General features: G+C 27.2%; 1 long non-coding RNA gene across 1 annotated transcript; it reads right to left on the bottom strand.

Annotated features, from left to right (window-relative positions):
• Positions 1 to 1,805: 1,805 nt before the first annotated feature.
• Positions 1,806 to 3,030, bottom strand: LOC112637169. Its single transcript, XR_003122441.1, has 4 exons — positions 2,919 to 3,030; positions 2,484 to 2,828; positions 2,115 to 2,329; positions 1,806 to 2,039 (listed from the first exon to the last, which is right to left on the bottom strand). It is a non-coding gene; the product is annotated as an uncharacterized LOC112637169 (long non-coding RNA).
• Positions 3,031 to 13,250: the final 10,220 nt, after the last annotated feature.

The raw sequence follows: 13,250 nt of genomic DNA, 5'->3' as shown, positions 1-13,250 counted from the left end.
AATATAATTGGTTAGGTTAGATTAAATTAAAACAAGCTGCTGTGATTCATTTAACGTAATAGCATTAATTTGACGAATGTGCAGCTATTGAAGTTACATGATATTTGTGAACACATTTTTAAAGTAATCATGAATGTCTTATCTCATCTTGATTATATGAAATTAAAATATAAAATATTTATGTATTCCACATTAACATTCATTACAAGTTATTCATTACAAGTACTATATTACTTTTCTTATATCTTAGTCATATTTCATCGATGAAGCTTTTCATATATCGCAGACAATATGATACTGTGTGTGGAATTTTACACAGGTAATACATAGCACAAAAATAATTTGTTCTCAAGTATTGTGCGCATTTCTCAAAAATAAATCAAATTAAATCATTTTAAGTAGGATCCAAAAATCACTACATTGCCAGGATCGTATCTTATTATAACTGCGATATTATCACCTTTTAATATGTGTGCGTAGTATTACATACATAAAATATATAAATTTATTTGAAACGTACAGAAATCTTTATCTTATTTATAATATTTATGATATAAAAGAAAATTGCAACTCTAATGAAACAGAGCGGTGGAATAATTGGTTGATACTTATGCTAGTCTACAATATTTATCCTTTTTTCATCATTAGATTTTTGATACTTTTTTTATTATACAGATGTTATCTGTAAATATAGTACTTGTAATGTTGCTTCTTTATCACTGTACGCACATAAAAATGATAGCATTTGCAGGTAATTATGTTATACTTATATATCATAAGAAAGAGAAAATAAAATTAAAGTTGAATACTGAATGTGCTCTAAAGTAAATCTCATCTAAATAAATAAATGCATAAATGTGCGCCCCACATTCCTCATGAAAAAGATACATAATATTAATTTTTATGTATTATTATTTTTAGATTTTTATTCTTTTAAATTCTCTAGCACTTTTCATTTTTCCTCTCTTTCTTTCCAACTACTAAATATAGATCTATCATTTTTAATATAGATCTGTCATTTTTAGTGTACATTATTGCAGTAAGTGGAATAAAGAGCAAATCTTTTGGCACATTTAAAATGTACAGGAAAGTTTTTCTGATGCGTTTTTTTCAATAGAAATATCTGAAAAAAATGCATACGTCTTTTTTAATCTTAGTCTTTCTAAATAAAAATTAGAATAATAAATTTGCAAAATAATTTGCTTTAATATATTTTTATTACAAACATATGAAGCAAAGTGCTCAAGGTGCATCACTATGAAAACATCGATAGAATAAAAAATAGATCGCATACAAAAAAATTAAAATATTTACATTAATCAAATATTTATTTCTTCTCTTTTATATAATATTAATTATATTAATCAAATATTACATATTTGATATTTCTGCATATATTTCCATTATTTTGAGATTGATTTGTTTCATGATATATTGCAATAATTAAAGTATGACTTCTGATATAATCTGACATGAGACTGCAGAGAAAGCCAGCTTTAATTCTTTATTTTGTTCAATATTTTTAATAATATAATAATTAAATTAAAGTTCTATGAAAATATGCTTGAAATACTAAATAAAAAAGATTGTTTCTTATGTACAACCTTATACAGTTTAAGTAAACAAAAAGTTATTGTTAATAATATACATACATAAATTGATAATTAAATAAAACAATTAGTTAATTAATCGACACAATCCACGTTTTTTTTTAGCTTTATGTCTAACATATATATATATATATATATATATATATATATATATATGTATATTTTTATAAATAAAAAATGTTTCTTTCTAATATAAATTAAATAAAAAGTATAATATGCCTTTAAATACTTTATATTCACACCTATTGCAATAAACCAACTAAAGAATGCTTTTACATTCCTCCTTGTACTTTGGCATACATATCCTTTATGCCAATTATCTCGCAACATGCTTTTATCGCATGATGACAAACAAGCCCATTATCCTTCATGAATTTTTCTTTACAAATATTTTTATATTCTCAAACTGTGTAAAGAAATCATGTAACACTGAAAAATACAAAGTATTATTAAAAGAGAAGAAATAAATTTTATATTATATAGTATTGGCAAGTATTTTCTTACTAGTGTGTTCCTTATATGTAGGAATATACATTAATCTTTGACCAGCCCTATTTTTAACCGTCTTTAGGGATGCTTTAGCTTTTGATATGCAAGTCCAGCTAATCCATTTCCAGTTACTATAAATGAACTGATTGTAGTCTTACGTACTAAATTACCAGTCATACAAGTTATCATTTTGTTTTCCAAAATCCAGGTTTCAAAACTTTCAAATGTATCTGCAGAAAACAAAGATATTAATTATATAAGATTCTAATATTTAGAACTGAAACATCAAAAAAAAAAATTGAAAATAGACATCGTATCACATGATTTTTGTATGTGTGTGATTTAACCATTATAATCCAATAATAGCAAATATTAAATATTAACCTTTTCCAATAAGATCTGATTCAATGCTTCTGCCATCCATTGTAACACTCGTCCAACCACATTCTAATGGCGATTATTTTATTTGCATCGGCCTGATCTGACTTTGTGATAATTCCATAAGTTTTTGCTTTCTTTCAAGATTTACAAGCAGTTTTTGCTGTTGAATTAATTCTTTTCTTCTAAACACAGGACTATTTAGACCAGGAAATTGTATCGGAATTTTTCCCATACCAATAATTTGCTCCTTATTTGGTCTCTCTTTTCACTACTCTTCTTGTTCTACCTCTGCGTCTCTTCCTGCATTACTGATACTTGTCACAACCTTTCATAATTCATCTTCAGGTCCTATAGAACAAAAGCACAGTGAAATACAAACTATTTTTTACTGTAAATATAAACTACTATCAAAATGCTATCCATAAAAGTTCTACTTACTATTCGCAAAGAACATAGAGTTTCTCACATTATTTAATAAAGTGACTATTTTTAATAAATGTGAATGACTGACAAGCAATAAATTAAACAATATTAAACAATAATATATACCTGAAAAAAATTTCATAATTTTATTAGAATTAAATTGATAAATTAATTTTAAATACATATTACATGTTAATTACATATAATGATTTAGAGACAATGATATATTTCATTTGCGTTACCATTGTTTACAGATTGAACATTTTTATCAAAATATTTACAACTCTACAAATATGTAGCATATGACAAGCCATTTTTAAAATATATAAAACAAATAACAAAATTGTTCATAGTTTTCACTCTGCTTTGTCATAGTCTGCTTTTAGGCGATCTCTGAAAGCAATGCATCCTATGAACAAAAAAATATAAACATGAACTACGTAGTCAAATTTACGAATGTTTTCAATGGGTAACATAATTTCGGATTATATTCCATGCCTCGTACACGAAATGTCGATAACATAAGTAGCGCAAAACATTTGTATATATTAAATAAATTTGTAATATAAATAAGTTTTGTGATCTCTCTCTGTCTATCTATTTATCTATCTATCTATCTATCAAGTATAATTATTAAAATATATTACCCGATATTATATTATATATTAATCATACATTATCTATCACCACCATCGCCATTATTATATGTAATTTAATATATACTACCGTTTAATTAAAAAAATATTTGCCTCAATTAATTTCAATCAGAAAGAAGAATAAGAAACATCGTAGATCACTTGAGTAATTCCTAAAGGCAATACGCCCTCTGAAATAAAAACGTGGACATGAACTACGAAGTAAATCATGAATGTTTTCAGTAGGTAACATTATTTTGGTTATACATATTTTATTATTTTTCCGTCGGTAACACAAGTATTGATAATACAAAACGCTAAATTTTTAATACAAATCTCAAGTTTTGGGTTTCTCTCCCTGTATTAATAATATAATTAATTATTAATATATTCCTTGATACAATATATTAATCACACATCATCCATCATCACCATCGCAACCGCCATTTGTACGTGATCTTTATCACAACGGTTCATCATTGAAAATAAATTATAACACAAAAAATATTCTAGTTTATTTTTAAATATTATTTTTAAATATTAAATAATATAAGTATTAAAATTAAAATAAAAAATTGGCTCAAATAATAATAATTAAAAATTAATTAAACAATTGATAACTAAGAACCAATAAAAAGCGCGATAACTGGAGCACAAGAAAAATCCTTTCTCTTTTAATATATTTCAAATTATTAGTATATTTCAAATTACTCGTCACAATACATACAATAAATACGAACGTTTCGGATTATCTTTTAATCTAACTTCAACGTGACATTAATATTATTACACATTCGAAAATATTAGACAATGACATATGAAAAATTATATAAATCAGATGCAGATAGCATTTGTAATATCTGCATGCCGATTATGAAACGATTTATATAATTTCATATTTATTCATATTTATATAATTTTATATGTTATTGTCTAATATTTTTTAATGAGTGATATAATGATACGCCGTTAAATTTCTTTTCTAGATGCGATCGCGATCAACACCGAAAATTATTTATTATAACTATATGATTAATTAACTTTTATAAATAACACATAATTAATATCTATATACAAATCGCGACAAAAATTCTCTATCGCATTTAATCGTAATTTATTCATTTAATCAACTAAGAATTAGTAACAGAAATCTAAAATAATAAATTATTATTTCGATATGAAATCGATTTTTACGAACAGAAATTATTTCTTTAGTATTTATAGATATTTATAAAGTCAAATACAATATATCCGCGATGCTTTATTTTTCAATCATTGAAATATTTTGAATTGTGAGAACGCAATAAAATAATTGAATCATGAATCTAAACATAATGAAAGATTCCATACATCAATTTTTTAATAAATAATCCTATAATTAAAAAATTTATGTAATCTAAAATACTTTTATATACTTAAATATTTTCCATATGTACATATATGTATATATTAAAATACGTAAAATATTTCGATGACGAACAAACAATAACCGATCTTGGTGCCGTAATAGCGCGCTAATGTTTATATGCTATAGTCTTGAAAAATGTTTCGATAAAAAAATAATAATAACACGGTCTTTCGGACTAACTTTTTCGATTCTATTATTATTCGCGCGTCGATACTCAAAGAGTAAAGTAGTGGTATACAAGACGCTTCGTTAAGTCCTTTTCTAGATGCGATCGCGATCAATATCGAAAAATTATTTGCTGTATTTATTATATTATATTATAATATAAAATATAATATAATATAATACAAAATATTTCGATATGACGAACGAACAATAGCGCGCTAGTCATACGGTCTTAGTATCATTCACAAAGCGACACTCAAGCAGTAAAGATTGTAGTGCGAAATATGTCGTATATTCTTATATGTTTATATGCCATAGTCTTGAAAAATGTTTCGGTACAAAAATAATAATAACACGGTCTTTTGGATTAATTTGTTCGATTCTATTATCATTCGCGCGATGACACTCAAAGAGTAAAGTAGTAGTATAAGACGCTCCGTTAAATTCTTTTCTAGATGCGATCGCGATCAATATCGAAAAATTATTTGCTGTATTAAAATATGTAAAATATAATATAATATAATATAATATGATATAATATAATATGATATAATATAATAAAAATACGTATTGTTTACGCCAAGATTGATATTATTATCTGTTTGTCATCGAAATATTCTACGTACGTTAACATATTTATATTACCTTATATTGTAATATAAAATATAATATAATATATTTCGATATGACGAACGAACAATAACACGGCATTCGATCTTGACGTAAACAATAGCGCGCTAGTCGTACAACGTATGGCCTTCGTATCATTCATAAAGCGACACTCGAACAATAAAGATCGTAATGCGAAATACGTCGTATATTCTTAAATTAATTATTAATTAAACGATTATTGTATCGTGACTTTCAATTATATTAAACTTTCGACTATAATCGTATTAATATACATGTATTGCATATATATATCAATAATGAAAACAACAAATTCATTACGTGTAATAATTAGTTTTACAAAATGAATTATTTTGAGTTTTATAAAGAAGATTTATAATTATATATCTATTAATTATATATTATATTATATATAAAATTATATATAATATAACTCTCCCACGGGGTACACCTTGTCGCGGTGGGAGGGCTTAGTACTTGGATGGTGCCTTGGAGTTTATTTTAAATTTTTTAATTTAGAATAAATCTCAAGGAGCCTGAAGAGGAAGCTAAGTACCCTTTCGCGTCGTCGGTGCCGTCAACGTGTCGGGGACGGCGGCGTCTCGTTACCGCGTTTTCGCGTTTAGCTTTTTCGCGTCATCGCGTCATCGCGTTTTCGCGTTGGACTTTCTCGCAATCCCAATTTCATTTATTTGTCATCGAGTTGTCATCTTCCGACGTCAATTAACTGGGATGTTCATTGAGTCGTTGCTACAACGATCTTTGTCTCACGCCTGGTGCAACGCGGCACTTAGGTGATGCCGGCGCGCATGCGGATGCCAGTACTGTGTATGTGGGCGCGCGATTTTGAGCTTTTGCTCAAAAGTCCGGCTGATTGAGGTCACGCTCTGCTTCGGGCTCCAGTTCGGTACGGATCGCTTAGGATTCGATCGATTGCTTGGAATCGTCGTTAATGGATCCCTTCTCTTGTTCCGTCTGAGATAGGATATTAGGCGCGGACAAGAGTCGAGTGAACTCCATTCGCGTTGATTCCATCAATCGATAGTTTTCTTCCGTTTCGGACTTAACTCTTGTTCGGAGGTAAGATGCGTTGAATTCCCGACCTGTTGACTCGAAGATGACTCTTGTAAAAGTGAAACGGGATTTTCGCTCGTACCGAAACCGGGAGTACCGTTTAAAGTATATATATATATTAAATATATACATCGCGCGATAAAACAGAAAATTTTTAATCGTATCGAATAGTGCGGGAGTGCCGTTCAGTATTGCGCGTAAAAGTGCGAAAATAGCGATATAAAAATATCGCACGTGAGTGCGGGAGTGCCGCTAAAAGTTTCGCGCGATTAAAACTGAGAGGAGAAGGAGGCCTAGGAGAGGCATCGAGCTTCGGCAGAGCAACCGTCTGGTAAATAGTTTATTTATTTGCAATTATATATATATATATATATATATATATATATATAAATTAAATATTGAATATATTTATTATAATTTAAATTAAGCAATTAATCGTAATTTGATTTTTTTATTCATATGATTTAAATACGAATTTTAAAGAAAAAGATTTTTATATAAAATTTATAATCTTGTAAAGGTTTTATAAAGTTATTCAAGAATTATTAGTAATATTTTATTTTATTAATCTGCTATTATTATATGCGTCGGATATAAAATTTAATGCATACAATAATTTTTAAAATTAATTATTTTGGACGTTATTACAATTTAGATTTTCTTTTTGTATGTATAGATCGCAGCCTTGATGATCTGAGAGGAGGAGCAGGTCTAGGAGAGGCATCCTGCACCGGCGGAACAACCTGATGGTGAGTATTATTATTTATATTATTATCTATAAATCGCGTACATATATTAATTTGATTCATTTATTTGAATGGTTCAAAGAAAGTAGCAAAATTTTTATAAACATTCTTTCTATAAAAGTTTCTACTTAAAAATTAACTATTTCTAAAATCATTTCATATTTATATATTTATTTATAATTACGTATAAAATTCATTGCATATATATTAATAATTTCTTAAAATATTAATTATTTAAAGCGCTATTATAATTTGGATTTTATATTTGTTTGTTACAGACAACGTAGCTTCAATATTAACAACTCCGCTGTTGCGCATCAATACCGGTGAGTACTCGACGAAATTTTTATTTTGAAGCAGTGGATTTATATAAATGCATGTAAATAAATCCGTTGTTTCTACCTCTTGGGCAGCTATTTTATTTTATATATATTTCATTTAAGTGAATAAAATTTTTAAAGTATTATTTGTATAACAATACAAATTTCTTTTTCAAATTTACGAAATTTCAATCTATTTATGTATTAATACATTTTGAAATTAATGAATTAACTTTATTTTATTGTGAACTGGTAAAAATGTTGTGCCTTACTGTTTCTGAGTTTAACACATAAAGGAAGCAGTTGTACGGTTTGCGTATTAAAATTATTATGCTGAATAAAGTATGCTCGAAAAGTATTTTCTTATATTTTAACATATTATAATAACAAAATTAATATAATAATATGAAATATATATATGAAATATTTACAGCAATTTTTGAAAGTTCTATCAAAAATATTAACCGAGAAAAAATATAAAAAAAATTAGTATTAAGTAACTATAATACTTAAAGAATAAAAAATGTTAACATAAAAGTATTAACGATTTTTGATGTTTATATTTTAACGTCATTTATAAATATAATAATGTATTAGTGTATATATACATATAATATATACATATAATATATACATATAATATATACATATAATTATTAAAAAAAAAATATATATATATAATTTATATATTTATTACTTACATTGGATAAATTATATACATTTTGTTACTTTATTTGTATATGACGTTAATACTTATTTCATATGGCACGCGCATTTAATGCTCTGGATGCAGATTGCGTCGTCGATTTTTCGTCGTCGGTGCCGTCAACGTGTCGCGGACGGCGGCGTCTCGTTACCGCGTTTTCGCGTTTAGCTTTTTCGCGTCATCGCGTCATCGCGTTTTCGCGTTGGACTTTTTCGCAATCCCAATTTCATTTATTTGTCATCGAGTTGTCATCTTCCGACGTCAATTAACTGGGATGTTCATTGAGTCGTTGCTACAACGATCTTTGTCTCACGCCTGGTGCAACGCGGCACTTAGGTGATGCCGGCGCGCATGCGGATGCCAGTACTGTGTATGTGGGCGCGCGATTTTGAGCTTTTGCTCAAAAGTCCGGCTGATTGAGGTCACGCTCTGCTTCGGACTCCAGTTCGGTACGGATCGGTTAGGATTCGATCGATTGCTTGGAATCGTCGTTAATGGATCCCTTCTCTTGTTCCGTCTGAGATAGGATATTAGGCGCGGACAAGAGTCGAGTGAACTTCATTCGCGTTGATTCCATCGATCGATAGTTTTCTTCCGTTTCGGACTTAACTCTTGTTCGGAGGTAAGATGCGTTGAATTCCCGACCTGTTGACTCGAAGATGACTCTTGTAAAAGTGAAACGGGATTTTCGCTCGTACCGAAACCGGAAGTGCCGTTTAAAGTATATATATATTAAATATATACATCGCGCGACAAAACAGAAAATTTTTAATCGTATCGAATAGTGCGGGACTGCTGTTCAGTATCGCGCGTAAAAATGCGAAAATAGCGATATAAAAATATCGCTCGTGAGTGCGGGAGTGCCGTTAAGTATCGCGCGTTTAACTGAGAGGAGGAGGAGGCCTAGGAGAGGCATCAGGCTCCGGCAGAGCAACCTTCTGGTAAGCAATTTATTTATTTGTAATTATATATTAAATATTAAATATATTTATTATAATTTAAATCAAACAATTAATCGCAACTTTTTCCGCAATCAATTAATTTGATTTGTTTATTTATATGATTTAAAGAAGAGAGAATTGTAGAAAAAGGTTTTTAAACTATAATCTTGTAAAAATATAAGCTTTTATAAAGTTATTGAAGAATTATTAATAATGCTTTTTCTTCTAAAATTTATAGATAATTATTTTATTAAAATGCTATTATTATATGGATCGAATATAAAATTCGATACATACAATAATAATTTTTTGAAAAATTAATTATTTTTTGAAAAATTAATTATTTTGGTCATTATTACAATTTAGATTTTTTTGTGTATGTTATAGATCGACGCAGCCTTGATGATCTGAGAGGAGGAGCAGGCCTAGGATAGGCATCCTGCACCGGCGGAACAACCTGATGGTGAGTATTATTATTTATATTGTTATCTGTAAATCGCGTACATATATTAATTTGATTCATTTATTTGCATGATTCAAACAAGAACAAAGTAGGAAATTTTTTATAAAAATTCTTTCTATAAAAGTTTCTACTTAAAAATTAACTATTTCTAAAATTATTTGATATTTATATGTTTATTTATAATTACGTATAAAATTCAATGCATATATAATAATAATTTCTTAAAATATTAATTATTTTAAGCGCTATTATAATTTGGATTTTATATTTGTATGTTACAGACAACGTAGCTTCAGTAGTAACAATTCCGCTGTTGCGCATCAATGCCGGTGAGTACTCGACGAAATTTTTATTTTGACGCAGTGGATTTATATAAATGCGTGTGGATTTAAATAAATCCGTTGTTTCTACCTCTTGGGCAGCTATTTTATTTTATATATATTTCATTTAAGTAAATAAAATTTTTAAAATATTATTATTTGTATAACAATACAAATTTCTTTTTCAAATTTACGAAATTTCAATCTATTTATGTATTAATACATTTTGAAATTAATGAATTAACTTTATTTTATTGTCTGGTAAAAATGTTGTGCCTTACTGTTTCTGAGCTTAACACATAGAGGAAGCAGCTGTACGGTTTGCGTATTAAAATTATTATGCTGAATAAAGTGTGCAAAAGTATTTTCTTATATTTTTACATAATATAATAACAAAATAATATAATATAATAATATGAAATATATATAATATGAAATAGTTACAGCTTTGATAGAACTTTCAAAAATATTAACAGACAAAAAATATAAAAAAGATTAGTATTAAGAAACCATAATACTTAAAGAATAAAAAATGTTAACGTAAAAGTATTAATGATTTTTGATGTTTATATTTTAACGTCATTTATAAATATAATCATGTATTAGTGCATATATACACATACATATAATATATTATTAAAAAAAAAAAAATATATATATATATATATATATATATATATATTAGATAAATTATATACATTTTGTTACTTTATTTGTATATGACGTTAATACTTATTACTTTATTAAGTATTTATACATTTATGCATCAACAAAATTTATTGTTTTTATTATTATCTTTAATTTTATCTTTGGAGTTCAAATTTTTTTTATATTTGTTGAATAATTTTAGCTTAGTAAAACATTTCTTGCTATTTTTGAAATTAGATTAATTATTAATACTTTTATGTATGTATATGTGCGGATACGGGCGTGCACTCTTAATTACAAATAACAAATACAAAATAATTCTTTTAAAGTATGGGAATATCAGGTAAAAATAATGAATACAAATAAAAGAGGCAGTAATAATGGATATAATAAATATTAAATTAAAGATGCAATTTTGATTTTTTATTAATGTATATTTTAAATTTGATTAAATTTTAATTCTATTAAAATGTATCTGCAGTTGCATGATCAATATAATATGTTATCGTTTTTCTAATTTTATTAATAAGAAGAAATAAAATAACATAATAAAAATAATATATCCCAATATTACTTTTATCTATTTTTTGAGAAAAACTAAATTAAAAACGAATTAAAGTAAAATTAATATATAAAAAAATATTTAAACAAAAAAGCGGACATATGTATATATCTATATGTATCTTGAAAACAATGAATTGAAACAATATTTAACACACTATCCCAATATAATAAAATAATCAAATAAAATGTATAAAACACAATTTCTTCTTTTGAAAATGAAATCGATCAATCATATTTTCATTTTTATATCCATTATTACTGTCTCTTTTATTTATAACTTCATCATGTATACAACCTTATTAAAATTAAATATTTTAACATTTTCAAGAAAAATTTCTGTCGAGACTACCGTTCTTATTGTTCCGAAATATTATTTTTCTCGCGACTAACTTTGCGATATCCAATCATTTTAGGAGTAAATTTTTTCTTAACGAACGGCAGCCTGCTTTCACAGTTCTCAAACGGAATGAAAATAATAATCAGAAGGCAGATATTATTCGCCTGAGAAACCGCGCGCACTACACGCGCGCGTTCATAGAAATGTTCAAAATAATAATAAAAATAATAAAAATAATAAAAATGTTTAAAATAATAAAAACTCGACTTGTGTTCGCAGTAAGAGCGGGGATACCAATTTCAAAGTTCGCTAGCCGATAAAAATAATGATCAGATCGGGCGACCATCAATCACAGGGATATTTAAATTTCACGCGTGGCGGCAAATAACGAAAAGTCACCGTCGATCTGCGATTTTAACGATTGTGATGAGAAAACGTAAAAATTAAATGATAATGATATATCTTAACATGTTATTCCCGGTCTCGAAACAAGATATTTTTTATACCGCGTCTCCTTTTTTTCTGTTTCTTTCGTTTCTCCATATCTTCAATGCTTTTATATTAAATTAAATTCATCAATTAAAAATATTCACAGTTTCAATCAATTTTTTTCTGTTCAATGTCCATTCAATATCCATTCTTTTGAAGGAGCAATGAATTATACAGTTCAAATGCATTTAATATATTAGAAGTGATAAGATGTAGATTAGAAGATTAGAAGTGATATAATAAGTAATTGATTAAAAGCATAACAAATAATCTTCCTTTAAATTATATACAATTATAATTCTCTCTCTCTCTTTCTTATTCAATACATGATAATAAAGAAGCGACCAAAATGTCATGTTTTAAGAAAATTACTTTAAATTTTGCTTCTAAAAGGGGAAACGAAAAAGTATAATACATTATTATAAAAAGAGAGTCAATATAAAAATACAAAATATATGATAAAAGTAATTCGATTACAAACATATATACAATATATATAAATATATAAACGATTGCAATCTGTCTTAGAAATAATTAACGTATCATTTTTCTCAATAATTATAAGCATTAAATTAATTGACTACAAAAATTCTTTTCCGAAAATTAAAACTTTAACATATGTTGTAAAGAATAATAAGTAATCAAGACAATTCAAATGTATGATACAACAAGATCCGTTAGTAGAATCGTGAGAAATCGTTGCAGCTGAAAATTGCGCACACGCTACCAGTAATAATAAATCCTTGGTCGTTAGAGCTTCGAATTCACATCGAGGGATCCCCTAATACGACTTAACAACTTAACACCATTACCTTGTTAAATAAATATCACACTGCGAAGGGTGCCCAGGGGGTAGAATACTGGACCTATGGTGGATTACCCTTCGAAAATTGTACAGCGC

The sequence above is a fragment of the Camponotus floridanus genome, unplaced genomic scaffold (genome assembly GCF_003227725.1).
Source record: "Camponotus floridanus strain SB8 unplaced genomic scaffold, Cflo_v7.5 scaffold136, whole genome shotgun sequence".
Lineage (NCBI taxonomy): Eukaryota > Metazoa > Arthropoda > Insecta > Hymenoptera > Formicidae > Camponotus > Camponotus floridanus.
The sequence above is the reverse complement of the archived record's forward strand: the minus strand, read 5'-3'. Positions and strand labels throughout refer to the sequence as shown.